Consider the following 13,855-nt stretch of genomic DNA (forward strand, 5'->3'; position numbering starts at 1 on the left):
GCTGCCTCTTGAAGGCCTCCAGTGTTGGAGAGCCCACCACCTCCCAAAGGAATCGGTTCCATTGTTGTATTGCTCTAACAGGAAGTTTTTCCTGATGTTCAGCTGAAATCTGGCTTCCTGCAACTTGAGCCCATTATTCCGTGTCCTGCACTTGCACGCCACACAGTCAAGCAAATCTGGCATTGGGAAAAATCCACTGAGTTTACAGCAAACATGCTCGCTGCTCACACAGAGTGAGCATGGATACTATTGAAAAATCCAGTAACAAATTTGAAGTAAGCAAAATTCTCACCCTTCCCTAATCTGGGCAGCCCTCTCTCCCTGTTTATTTGTTGAAGACATTTATATACCACTTCCTCATTCCACAGCTGGGTCCCACTACTGAAAGCACAGCTAAAAAACAAAGAAGAAGGAACTAAATGGGGGGGGGATAACCCAAGGCTGCTTGCGATTAAAAAGTGACCAAAAAGTGGATGTGGCCATCACACACAAACGCATGTCAAAAAAATGCACAGAGGACTTGTACTTAGTGAGCTAAATAGTAACAACAGCAGCATTTTTAAGAATGGATCCGTAGTAGAAAAGTTGATCAGTTTGTTTTTTTTAAAACTCTCATATCTGGACAAGGTGCTTGTGACGATGCGACCAGCAACATGTCCTCTTGACCCTTGCTCTTCTTGGCTTATTAAAGCTTGCCGAGGGAGTATGACCGAGTGGATCGAGGGTGTGGTCAATGCGTCTTTGCAGGAGAGTGGTCCAAGCCACCCTGAAAGTGGTGGTGATCTGACTGTTGGCATGAGGCCTAGTAGTTTTCCATCAAGTCTGAAAGTTTTGAAAGTAAAGAGGAGTTATGTCTTTGCCAGTCTGGGAACGGACAGTGAAGGCCGTTGTTATGGTAACCATCAAGATATAGACTGGGAAAGTTCTAACAGAGTCTGAGTTGTTGTCTCTTCTGCACCATGCCTCTGACCTGAGAGGCTGTCTTACTTTTGCTTTTGAAGAGAAATGTGCTGTAGAGCTAGAGGGGGGGAAGGAAACTGCTGAAAAGCTTTAATGTCTTTGAATAAAGACTCTTAACATGCTCTAATGCTCTGAAGAAGTTTCTTGCTCAACTTAACTCCAACATAATGTATGCTGTTTCACGCAACAACGCACACACGCCAACAGGGGTTATGGGCCCAGATCCACAGCGCATTACACGGGAGTAAGTTGCTGGTCTGAACGGCAGATGGAGTTCCAGAGAGGGCAGCTTGATTGATTGAACCAGACGGAGGTGAGCAACATGGCTGTAAACCTGTCTAGGGGAGGCTTGCTGATGGAACGGCTCAATGAAAAGAATTATGGCAGCTGGAAGCCGAGGATGCGGGCTTTGCTGATAACAGAGGATTTATGGGACATTATAGATGAACCACCCCCGGCGGTACTGACCGCGGCCTGGAAGCGTCGAGACCAGAGGGCGCAGGCGTTTATTACTTTGGCTCTATCGGATTCTCAACTGATGTGTGTGAGAGATGAGCCATTGGCTAAACAGATGTGGGACGCGTTGCAGGATTTGTCCCAGGAATGGCAGCGGAGGCAGGAGGCGCAGAGAGCCCAGCCGGTGGAAGCTGTCAGAAGCAAGGAGGAGAAATGTGCCGAACCGGAGCAGGCTGTCGAAAGCAGACAGGAAAACAAGCGGGAGCAGCAGCGGCTGAAGTCTTGTTTTGCCAGTGGGGCTCGTGGGCATCTCCGTAAAGATTGTGCAATCAAGCGAAACTCCAGGGACGGAGGCTTGAAGCAGGGAAGTGTGAACTTTGTTTGTAAACAGAAGTCTAAAGACTTGGACCAAATTAACTGGCTGCTTGACAGTGGAGCAAGCCATATATTAATTAAAGACAGACGTTTGTTTTACACTTCAGAAAATGTGAAAGACTTTGTTTTACTTGCTGATGGATCACGTAAGAACGTTGAAGCCCGTGGTCTGGTGAAATTTGACAAGCTTGGAATAATGTCAGACTGTTTGTTTGTTCCGGAATTGGCTCATAATATTTTATCAGTTAGAAAACTGGTGAGTTGTAATTATTCAATTTTGTTCCACAAAGACCAATGTTTTGTAATGAGGGGAGATGAAGTGTACATGCAGGGAAGCCTTAATGATTCACAGTTTGTAATAAAGAGCAGTCAAGCAGGGTGTGCTGTGTTAAACGCTGAGGCACAGGTACATCAGGGCTGCGTCCATGAATGGCATCAAAGGCTGGGGCATGCAAACCTTGACACGATAAAGAAAACCCCTTTGCACAGTGAAAACATGTGTTTAAGAGATTGTGGTCAGTTAATGGATTGTGATTCTTGTAATCAAGCTAAAATGACTATTGCACCAATAAACCGGGAGGCTGAGAGAACCACAACAGCTCCCTACCAGCTAGTACATGTTGATTTAGCAGGGCCAATAAATGCTTCACGAGGAGGTGCGAAATTCTTCATGGTACTGGTAGATGATTTTTCAAGATTTTGTCATGTTTTTCTGTTAAAGCATAAAAGTGAAGCTGAGCAGAAGCTGAAACTGTTCATTAAGAGAATCGAAACTCAACACGGCGTCACGGTGGGGCTATACGCTCGGACCAAGGTGGGGAATTCACGAGTAAAGCATTGAGTGACTTTCTGGAGAGTAAGGGAATAAACCAGAATTTCACTGCTCCACACAGCCCGTTTTCCAATGGAACTGCTGAGAGAAAAAATAGGGTGCTTGTGGAAGCAATGAGAGCCATGCTGCTGGATTGCAGTTTAGGGAATTCTTTCTGGGCAGAAGCAATTCTTTATGCGAATTACATTCACAACAGGGTGTTACACAGTGCTATTGGAATGTCTCCTTATGAGAAACTTACTGGCAGAAAGCCTAGAATACAACACATTCAAAAATTCGGGGCAAGGTGCTGGATCCATATTCCACAGGGAAAAAGGAGGGGCAAGCTTGTGCCCAGAGCACAGCAAGGTTTTGTTTTGGGATTTCAGAATGCATATTTCAGAGTTTGGTGTCCAGAAACACAGCAGTTAATTCTGAGCAGAAGCATTAAAGTCTCAGAAAAGCCTTGGGATCAAAGGCAGACAGTCCTTCTTACAGGAACAAATGACACACAAACACAAACACGAACACAATCACAGAAATTTAAGCCAGATGTTGACATTAAAGTGGAAGGTACACAAATACCTCTCAGAGATGCTTTGAATGAGCTCATTCGTGGAAAACGCAGATCAAAGAAACGAAAAGCTGAGGAAATGGATGATCCTGGGCACGCGGTGCCAAGCACAAGCACAAATGGGGGGGCAGAGAGAGCCGAAGCTCTGGTTCCTTTAAGACGCTCCACGAGAGCGAATTTAGGCAAACCGCCTGACAGATTTAATGTGGGATTAATAACAAGTCCTGGAATGAATAAAGTTGTAGACATGGATCCTGAGACACTCTATTTGACATGTGTTGAACCAAAGTTTGATTGAGTAAAGTTTTAGCTAAATGTACTGAGATGTAATTTTGAACTGTACTGAACTGCAAATGTATGATGCAATGTACTGAAATGTATTGCAAGAGGTATTGTAGAAATGTATTACTGTATGAAGATGTATTGCTGAGATTTCTTTGTAATTGACAGACATGATGAGAAAAAGGGGGGCTTGTTGGCATGAGGCCTAGTAGTTTTCCATCAAGTCTGAAAGTTTTGAAAGTAAAGAGGAGTTATGTCTTTGCCAGTCTGGGAACGGACAGTGAAGGCCGTTGTTATGGTAACCATCAAGATATAGACTGGGAAAGTTCTAACAGAGTCTGAGTTATTGTCTCTTCTGCACCATGCCTCTGACCTGAGAGGCTGTCTTACTTTTGCTTTTGAAGAGAAATGTGCTGTAGAGCTAGAGGGGGGGAAGGAAACTGCTGAAAAGCCTTAATGTCTTTGAATAAAGACTCTTAACATGCTCTAATGCTCTGAAGAAGTTTCTTGCTCAACTTAACTCCAACGTAATGTATGCTGTTTCACGCAACAACGCACACACGCCAACACTGACTGCTCCTGAAAAAGCCCACCCTGGACCCCCTGGTTTGTGACAATTACTGCCCAGTTGCAAATACCCCCCTTTTTAGGGAAGGTGATTGAGAGGGTTATGGCACAGCAATTGCAAGTACTCTTGGATGAAACCGATTATCTTGACCCATCCCAGTCTGGGTTCAGGCCTGGTTATGGGACTGAATCGGCCTTGGTCACCCTGATGGATGACCTTTATTGGGAGGACAGGGGAAGTGCAACCCTGTTATCCTTACTTGATCTCTTGGCAGCTTTTGATACCATTGACCATGGTATCCTTCTGGGCCAACTTGCTGAGATGGGTATTGGAGGACCTGTTTTACAGTGGTTCCGATCCTATCTCCAGGGTCGCTCTCAGAGAATAGCATTGGGTGACTGTCTTTCGGCCCCCTGGCAGCTGTGCTGTGGGGTGCCGCAGGGTACCATCTTGTCCCCCGTGCTGTTTAACATCTATATGAAACCCTTGGGAGCAGTCATCAGGAGCTTTGGGGTGAGGTGTCAGCAGTATGCTGATGATACCCAGCTCTATTTCTCTGTAACATCTGAATCAGGAGAGGCCGTGCAAGCCCTGGACCGCTGCCTGGACTCGGTGGTGGGCTGGATGAGGGCCAATAAACTGAGTCTGAATCCTAGCAAGATGGAGGCGCTGTGGGTTGGTGATTCCCGAGTTCGGATAATTGGTCAGTTGCCTGCTTTGGACGGGGTTGTACTCCCTGTGAAAGAGCAGGTCTGTAGTCTGGAGGTGCTCCTAGATCCATCTTTGTCGCTAGAGGCCCAGGTGACCTCCGTGGCTAGGAGTGCCTTTCACCAGCTTTGGCTGGTAAGACAGCTGCGGCCATTTCTGGACCAGGATAGCCTGACCACTGTTGTCCACGCCCTGGCCACCTCCAGGCTGGATTACTGTAATGCGCTCTATGTGGGGCTGCCCTTGAGGTTGGTCTGGAAGTTGCAGCTAGTGCAAAATGCAGTGGCGAGACTGTTCACTGGGGCAGGGTATTGCCAACATGTCACCCCACTGCTGAAAGAATTGCACTGGCTGCCCATTTGCTACTGTGCCAAGTTCAAGGTTCTGGCTTTGGTGTACAAAGCCCTTTACAGCTCGGGACCAGGATACTTGAAAGACCGTCTTATTGCTTACATACCCAGTGAGGGCCTCCTACAGATACCATCTTATCAGGAGGTCCGTGTGGCAGCACCTACCCCGTGGAATTTCCTCCCCTTAAACATTAGACAGGCGCCATCTATGTTATCTTTTCAATGCCTACTGAAGACCTTCATCTTTCAACAAGCCTTTTAAGTAGAGAACTTATCTAGTCTGCATCTGTGCTGGAATGGCTTTTTAAGATGTTGTTAAAGCTGTTTCTTCTTTTAAAAGATATTTTTAATATGTTTTGTCTTAATATGTTTTTAAAGATGTTTTGCTTTTTTATATAATTTAAGGTCTTTTGTTTTTAAGATGTTTTAAGAGTATTTTTGTTTGCTTTTGGGAGGAAGGGCAGGATATAAATAAAAATCCATCCATCTGTCCCTGCCAAGAATTCTGGTGTGTATTCAACTAAATCCTACTCAGAGCAGACCCACTGAAATTAATGAATCTAAGTAAATTATGTCAATTGACTTCAATGGGTCTACTCTGAGTGGGACTAGCATTGAATGCCATCCATAGCTGCTAAGAACAATTAGTTAGAGATCCCTCTGCACATGATCCCCAGACTTACCAGTAAAAAAACTGACTTCCAAAACAAGTGTGTGTTTGCGTGTGAATGAGTGAGTGAGAGAGAGGAGGGGGTAGAGAGTGATTACAAAACTGGAAGGACTCCACGGCCTTTCCCGGAAAGCCTGTGACTGTATAGAAGACAAGCCCTTTTCTAACAAAGTTGCTTTCCTGCCAGAGTCTGTCTGTCGGGTCCCAGTTTCCGTCCTTGGCGTGTAGCTCAAGCAGCGCTTCCTGGGCCTTCGCTTGCCTTGCCTTCACCTTCTCAACGTGCTCCAGGGCATCCCTGCTGCAAATGGGAGGTGGGAGGGGGTCGGGGGGGTTGGAGTGGGGAAAGTGAGGGCAGGGAAAGTGAGGGCAGGGAAAGTGTCCTGTGCTCCCTTCTCTCGCCAACTCTCCACTCCTGCCCAATTGTTAGAGCAGCTGCTTTGCATGCAGAAGGCTCCAGGTCCAATCCCCCACGTGAGCAGGTACAGTCTAGAGTTGGGGTGAGCAGTGAAGCGGCCATGTTTTGCTGCTGCTGCTACGAAATTGTTCAACGTTATTACAACAGGAAGGGATTGTGCAGGGCTCCAGAAGGGCCCCTTCGGACAGAGTGATTCAGTGGTGAAATGGCAAATGCAATGTTCAGCGTCAACAAGCATGAAGTGATGCGTGTCGGGGCAAAACATCTTAGGAGAGGGTACGTGGGGAGGGGGGGTCACCTGCACAGATGGGAGGGAGCAGCTGCTGTTGCTGCTGCACCAGGAGGGAAACCGCTCAGAAACCCAACGGCCCTGAAAGTAAAGCCACACAGCTTTGAATTCTGTTTTTATTGTTGCATTTATACCCCACCTTTTCTCCTCCAAGGAGTTCAATGCAGCATACTAAGATGGTTCTTCCCCTCCTTGCAACAACCCTGTGAGGTAGGTTAGTCTGAGAGACAGTGACTGGCCCAAGGTCACCCGATGAGCTTCAGAGCCGAGTGGGGATCTGAACCCTGGCCTCCCAGGTCAACACTCTAACCACTACACCACACTACACCACTGAGAAGGCCCACTCTTGTGTTGCCACTGTCTGCATCTCCTTCAGAGGGGGACACACAATCCCTGTCCAGATAGCATCCCTTTTTGGCATCAATTTCTGTTCTAAACAGCCTGATCTGTTCTGCTCCAGCTTTTATACCATCCCAATTTTTAACCTGCCTTTTGGAATTCCTGCCCTCAAAACTGCCACTATCGATTGCTGATGCGGAAATAAGGCATTCGATCATGTTCGACTCCAATTACCCCCCATGCTGTTCTGCAGGTTCGTGTAAGCAGAATTGACAACGGAAAGCTACAAGTCTTACACTTGTAAGTCTGGACTCAGAAACACTTCCTTAACAAGTCTGCCAATTTTCATATTGATATTTTAAAAACTCAGGGAGAATTCACAGGTTAATTTTTTTAAAAAATGGTGTGAACAAACCCAGAAGTGGGTTGGGCATTTTTCTAGGATGTTCTCATGATTTTCACTCTCAATTTTTTTTTTAAAAAAGACAAACTACAGTGGTATCATTTGATAGCCCCATCATGTGAGGCGGCCCTTTTGGGTTTTTCAAGTTAAAAAAACCCAGTGATTGAATTTTAATACATTTATAAAATGTCAAACTCTATTCACTGGAACGACAATCAAAATGGCCACCGGGAGTAAAAGGACCACAAAGAAGATGGCTGCCATGAAAAGTGTCCACTATGTAATTTGCAAAGGAGGAGGAGAGGGAAAGCACCAGAACAGAGGGAGGCCATATGACTTTTTCCCCATCAGAGAAGCAACTGTGACCGTCATAACCCCTTCTGAACCAAAGTCAGTCACTTTACAGGTAGTTGCTGGTGACTCTGCAGTGGAAGGGAGTTCCAGTGGTGAACATCCTGTTTGCAGAGCAATTGCTCTAAATTCCTTGCAGCTTATCCCACCAAGGAATTCATGCAATAACATTTTTTCAACAATGTCAAGGTTATCAATGAGTTCTACACATTAATTTTGATGAACAACATCTAAAAAGAATGGTTTGTTTTTAACAAAGGGATGTTAGCATACAAATGAGGGAAGTGTCTCTCAGTGCAATTCAGGGCCTTGTGCCTGATCCATTCTTATATAGAAGAAATCTGGAACACACTGCTGTTTCGGAAGCCAAATTACATTTTCCAAATAAAGTTTCAGATAGACTATGATTATAACTGTAGGTTCCACATTTTATCTTCCTTTTTGGTCAAAAAGTTATTTGCAAGCAAAACTTTGTTTATTAGGAAAAGAAGGTTCATTAGTGAGAGGGTACACCTTGGTGGATCCAAGGAAAACAATCAAATCAGTATTTCAAGCTCCGTGGTATGAAATTTAAAATCAAGCCAAGTTTAATGCAAAACTTAACATTTACTTTTTCAAGATGGCGGCAGCATCAGCAGTGTCTGAAACAGCTCTTGGTCATTACTGAGCTTTTAATCTCATTTGAGTTTAAACAGAAAGTTAAACAAAGATAAATCAAATAGCCTCAGGAGTTTGTTATTCTCCGTGACTTTGTGTTATTTGGTGGAGGAGGGAGCCTTTGAAGAAAAAGCAAAGGAAGAGCGTTCCTCCTGACCTTGGACGCTGAAGGAAGCTTGCTTTAACTCCCTCCCTCCGAAGAGTTAGGGTAATGGCTGGAAGTTTATCATAACTCCAGGCGACCTTGGAGTCGGAGGAGAAGTCTGAGAAAAAAACAGGCAAGGCTGAAGCACTGTTTCAACTCATCTCCGCGTGCAAGTTGTTATATCTGACATTGAGATGCTCCAGCGACTGTGCCTACCTTGTCTGTGGTGCTCACGGAATCGTCATCGCACTAGTTATTGGCATAATATTTCCTGCTCGCCCCAACCTGCCTATTTGTCGTTATTGATGTTAGTAGTATGGAAACTCGCTCACTTGTTTCAAAGGCAGGATTTTTTTGCCAATTATTCGATAGATCATAGTGCATCTTTGGCTGTGGTCACGGACACTTGGCTATCAATAGATGACTGTGTTCTTTTGGCCACTTTCAAAACTCATGTCTTTCCTTGTGTGCATGCCCCTCCAAAGTCCAGCCGCAGGAGAGGGTCTGCAATAACTTTCAAGTCATCGCTGTCCACCAAACCCCTTTTGGTAAATCAACAAGTGCTGCCAACTTTCGAAGTGATGACGCTTTGGGTTGGTCATCCACCAGTGACAGCGGCGGGGATTTGCAGGCCCTCTGGATTAAATGAGGCTTTTTTGGAAGAGTTTTTTGAGTGGCTGTCTGCATTTGTGCTCCTAAACTCTTCCCATTTTACCTTTCGGGATTTTAATATTAAGAAGAAGAAGAGCCTGCTGGATCAGGCCAGTGGCCCATCTAGTCCAGCATCCTGTTCTCACAGTGGCCAACCAGGTGCCTGGGGGAAGCCCGCAAGCAGGACCCGAGTGCAAGAACACTCTCCCCTCCTGAGGCTTCCGGCAACTGGTTTTCAGAAGCATGCTGCCTCTGACTAGGGTGGCACAGCACAGCCATCACGGCTAGTAGCCATTGATAGCCCTGTCCTCCATGAATTTGTCTAATCTTCTTTTAAAGCCGTCCAAGCTGGTGGCCATTACTGCATCTTGTGGGAGCAAATTCCATAGTTTAACTATGCGCTGAGTAAAGAAGTACTTCCTTTTGTCTGTCCTGAATCTTCCAACATTCAGCTTCTTTGAATGTCCACGAGTTCTAGTATTATGAGAGAGGGAGAAGAACTTTTCTCTATCCACTTTCTCAATGCCATGCATAATTTTATACACTTCTATCATGTCTCCTCTGACCCGCCTTTTCTCTAAACTAAAAAGCCCCAAATGCTGCAACCTTTCCTCGTAAGGGAGTCGCTCCATCCCCTTGATCATTCTGGTTCACAGGGACACCTCTTCATTTTCTCAGAATTTTTATTCCTTTTTGGAAATATTTAATCTTAATATTTGGAACCACCCACCCCACCCCCCGCACTCATGAGGCAGGAAGGATCCTGACTCTAGCTTTATACAGTAAATTGAACATGGTATTGGATGAGATTATAGACTCGGGGCTATTGGATGACTTTCTGGTGTCTTGCCAGGTGGAGGTGGCATTCCCTCCCTTCCCCCCTCCCTGACTGAGGCAATGTCAGAACATGTCAGGGGTAGCTTTGGATTCTTTCCCCCAAGGTCTTAGCTCAGTATTAGACCACTCTTCAAGAACGGCCTCAGGCCCAAGGATGAGTGAATTGGGGAATAGGTTGATGATGAATGAGAGGCAGAATGCGGGTAAGCAGGGCTGGTGCCAGGCACTCTGGGGCCCTTGGGCACCAGCCTGCCCTGGGCCCCGGCACACGAATGCACACACACACGCCTCACCTACCTCTCTGAAGGGCCCCTCCTTAGGGTGGATGGGTATTGTTCCCACAATCTGCAGCACGGATCGCAGAATGGAGCGCTATGCATCCACCCTAAGGAGGGGTCCAGGGGCTCTCAGCCAGGGCCCAACCTGGCTGCCCTCTGGCAACGGCCCTGCGGGTAAGGAAGAAGGGCAGAATTTGGCAGGCGGGCGGTGCATTATATCCTGACAGCTTGGTTTGTCAGTTTAACACTATATATTGTATTTTATTGTATCTATGTTCACCGCCCTGAGAGCTATTGCTAGTCGGGCGGTATATGAGTTTTAAAAATAAATAAATAAATAATAAACACCATAACTACAGCCGCCTTGGAAATGGTAGCATTTTCCAGAACCCGCCTGGTATTACGATGTCTCCCTCATTCTTGGATGCACACAAAGCTGTGTTTGGAACAGACCACTGTATGTCGGTTGGAGAGGCAATGGAAACAAATTCCTTCAGTCGAATTGCATCAGTCTTTGAGGGCTTCTCTTACTACCACCATATGGACGCATCTCGGCAGTCTGATTTACAGAAGATTCAGTCCCAAGCTCATGTGCCACGCCAGTTATTTACAATGTTTAAGAATGGGCTAATTGATTGTGGCTGAGAGGGCTTGGGGTGGGGACTTGGTTTGGAGGAGAATACATGCTTTGGTTTTGGTGTTAGATGCCTTTTATGACGATGGTTGGTATTATGAGTTGTTATGTTATTTTATGTATTGCTATTTTAATTGTATATGTTTGGTGTGCCGCCCTTTGGTGGAAGGGTGTTACTGTATAAATAAATATCATCATCATCATCATCATTAATCTGTAGTGTGGAATTCTACCTGCAATGAATTTATCGGGCCACCAGAGGGTGTAAGATTAGGTTTAAATAAGAATCTGACCTCAGTTTTACTTGTCTGGAAAATGGACAAATAAAAAAATATTCACAAGCAAATAAAACAGGGACCCAGTTCTTACAAGTATTATTCAGAGTTTCACACAAAGCATTAAAAGGAAGTAAAAGGAAGTTTAGGGAAGCCTCCTGCCCATTATAAAGTGAGCAACGCAAAACGTTTCCACTTAGGATCACTACATTTTAACTCAGTGGTGCAGTTAGGTAATGTTAGACTCTGGATTTAATGGTCTTACAGGGACAACACAGTCCCTCACCCCCCTTGCTTTGGATGGCAAGGTGTGTTCTTTTCCATGCTACAAAGTGTGGTGAGCTGGTCCTTCAGTATTTAGGGGCCCTTGTGGTCCTTCTGTGGAGTGGGATTTGGAAGGGTGATGGTGCAGGGGGGGTAGAGATGGAAAGATCTGTCAATTTCAGTTCTCTCAGTTCCTCATTTTTCCAATCTTAGAATCATAGAATCATAGAGTTGGAAGGGGTTTATGGGGTCATCAAGTCCAACCCCCCCTCAGTGCAGGGATCCAGCCTAAAGCCTACCTGACAGGTGGCTGTTCAGCTGCCTGCTGAAGGCCTCCAGTGCTGGAGAGCCCACCACCTCCCTAGGTCATTGGTTCCATTTTTGTATGGCTCTAACGGTTAGGATGTTCAGTTGAAATCTGGCTTCCTGCAACTTGAGCCCATTATTCCGTGTCCTGCACTCTGGGACGATCGAGAAGAGATCCCAGCCCGCCTCTGTGTGACAACTTTTCATGTACTTGAAGAGTGCCATCCTATCTCCCCTCAGTCTTCTCCAGGCTAAACATACCCAGTTCTTCAGTCTCTCCTCACAGGGCTTTGTTTCCAGTCCCCTGATCATCCTTGTTGCCCTCCTCTGAACCTGTTCCAGTTTGTCTGCATCCTTCTTGAAGTGCAGAGACCAGAACTGGACGCAGTATTCAAGATGAGGCCTAACCAGTGCTGAATAGAGAACCAATACTTTATGTAATTTGGAAACTAGACTTCTGTTAGTACAGTGTAAAATAGCATTTGACTTTTTTTGCAGCCACATCACACTGTTGGCTCATATTCAGCTTGTGAACAACAATCCCAAGATCCTTCTCGCATGTAGTATTGCTGAGCCAAGTATCCCTCATCTTATAACTGTGCGCTTGGTTTCTTTTTCCTAGTGTAGAACGTTGCACTTAACCCTGTGAAATTTCATTCTGTTGTTTTCAGCCCAATGCTCCAGCCTATCAAGATCCCTTTGGATTTTGTTTCTTTCCTCCAGGGTATTAGATTCCCTCCCAATTTTGTATCATCTGCAAATTTGATAAGCCCCGTGATTGCATATCGAAGGAAGGGGGCTGACCCTGAGACATTTCAGCAGCAGGTGCAACGTGGGCGTGTCGGTGTGTCTTTAACTGCCTCCCCCTCTCTAATCGTCCTCAGAGGACTCCGGGCATTTGCTTCTGCCGTCTTGCTACCCTCCCTCTCTCTTGTTAGGCCTCTCTACGGATCATGCAGCTACAGGCTCAGCTTTACCACTGAGCAGGCCTTCGAAAAGGATCGATGACTGTCCCATCTCCCTGATGAATGTCCTCGTATGCCACATCTGCTTACAACCATGTTCTTGCTTACACATGACTTCTTACTTTGTAGATGTACATGTGAAAGAATGTGAAAGAATGTAAAAGTGTGCAAAGCAGCGATCTCCGTGTCTTGTTCGTTGAATGCCTCAGGCCTGCCCTCAACTTCAACCCGGCTGCCTTTTTTGGAAGCATGAGGCTTGGGCCAGGCTTCATGTTGTGCCAAACATTTGATTGAACGTTGCTTCCATCTTTCCTCCGCTTTGGAGGAGCGGAGTGGGGGAGTCAGGAGCGAGGCTGTGGTGTGCTCAACTCCTCCGCTGCTCCTCTGTTTGCCCTTACCATTGCCCTGAATGCAACCAGTACTTGCTGGTCACTGTTTGTACAGAGCCTGCCAAAGATGTTGTGCTGGGGGTCCGTCTGCCTTTCTGGGAAGCTTGACATCTGCTGGCACTTATCGCCCCCCTGAGGAATCCCCAGAAACCTTCTTGCGGACGCCAGACCACCGTTGGGAAATGGATGGTCATCCCCCAACACTTCACATTTGTGGCTTAAAGGAATGCAGCTGGGTGGAGCAGGCAGGACAAGGGAGCCAGAAACATGGCAATGAAATTCTGCAATCTCATCTGAGGTGTTTGCTGAAAGGGCAGAGTGACAAGTAGCAGGACAAAGGGAGAGAAAAATAATCTGTTGAGAACAACATCCCCTTCTGCTCTGTCAGCGTAGAAACCAAAATCCGCTTCCTGTTTATCAGAAAAGGAATGATACTTCTCATGACTAGAGGAAGTCTTCTTTCCAACCATCTGAGTTCCCCGAAATGGCCCACTGCAGGCGATTCGCTTTTGCTTTTGCCGCTTGCTCTGCTGCGTCCTCAGTGGCAGCTTCTGCCTTTGGGGGGTGGGAGCCTTCAGAAATCCAAACTCCAGGCAGCACCGTCAGGGCTGGTCTCCTGCCATGAGGTGAGGTGGAGATGCTGGCTGCCTTTTGGGGCCGGAGGAGGCTGAGGAAGGGTCACTTTTTCTGACGCAAGAGGGCACAGAACGCTGGGTGGCCCCCGATGCAGAGAATGGCCTTGAGCTCCACAAGACTGAGCTCAGCCTTGTTGATTCGTTTAATCATGAATGTGTATATTGGTCAATTGTAAATAAAACCTCTGAGTGGTGCCTTCATCCAGTGGCTTCGCAGAAGGACACATTCAGCCAGGCCAGCACATGTTGCCTGCCCTGCTAGAACCCA

Source organism: Rhineura floridana, chromosome 10 (assembly GCF_030035675.1).
Source record: "Rhineura floridana isolate rRhiFlo1 chromosome 10, rRhiFlo1.hap2, whole genome shotgun sequence".
NCBI lineage: Eukaryota > Metazoa > Chordata > Lepidosauria > Squamata > Rhineuridae > Rhineura > Rhineura floridana.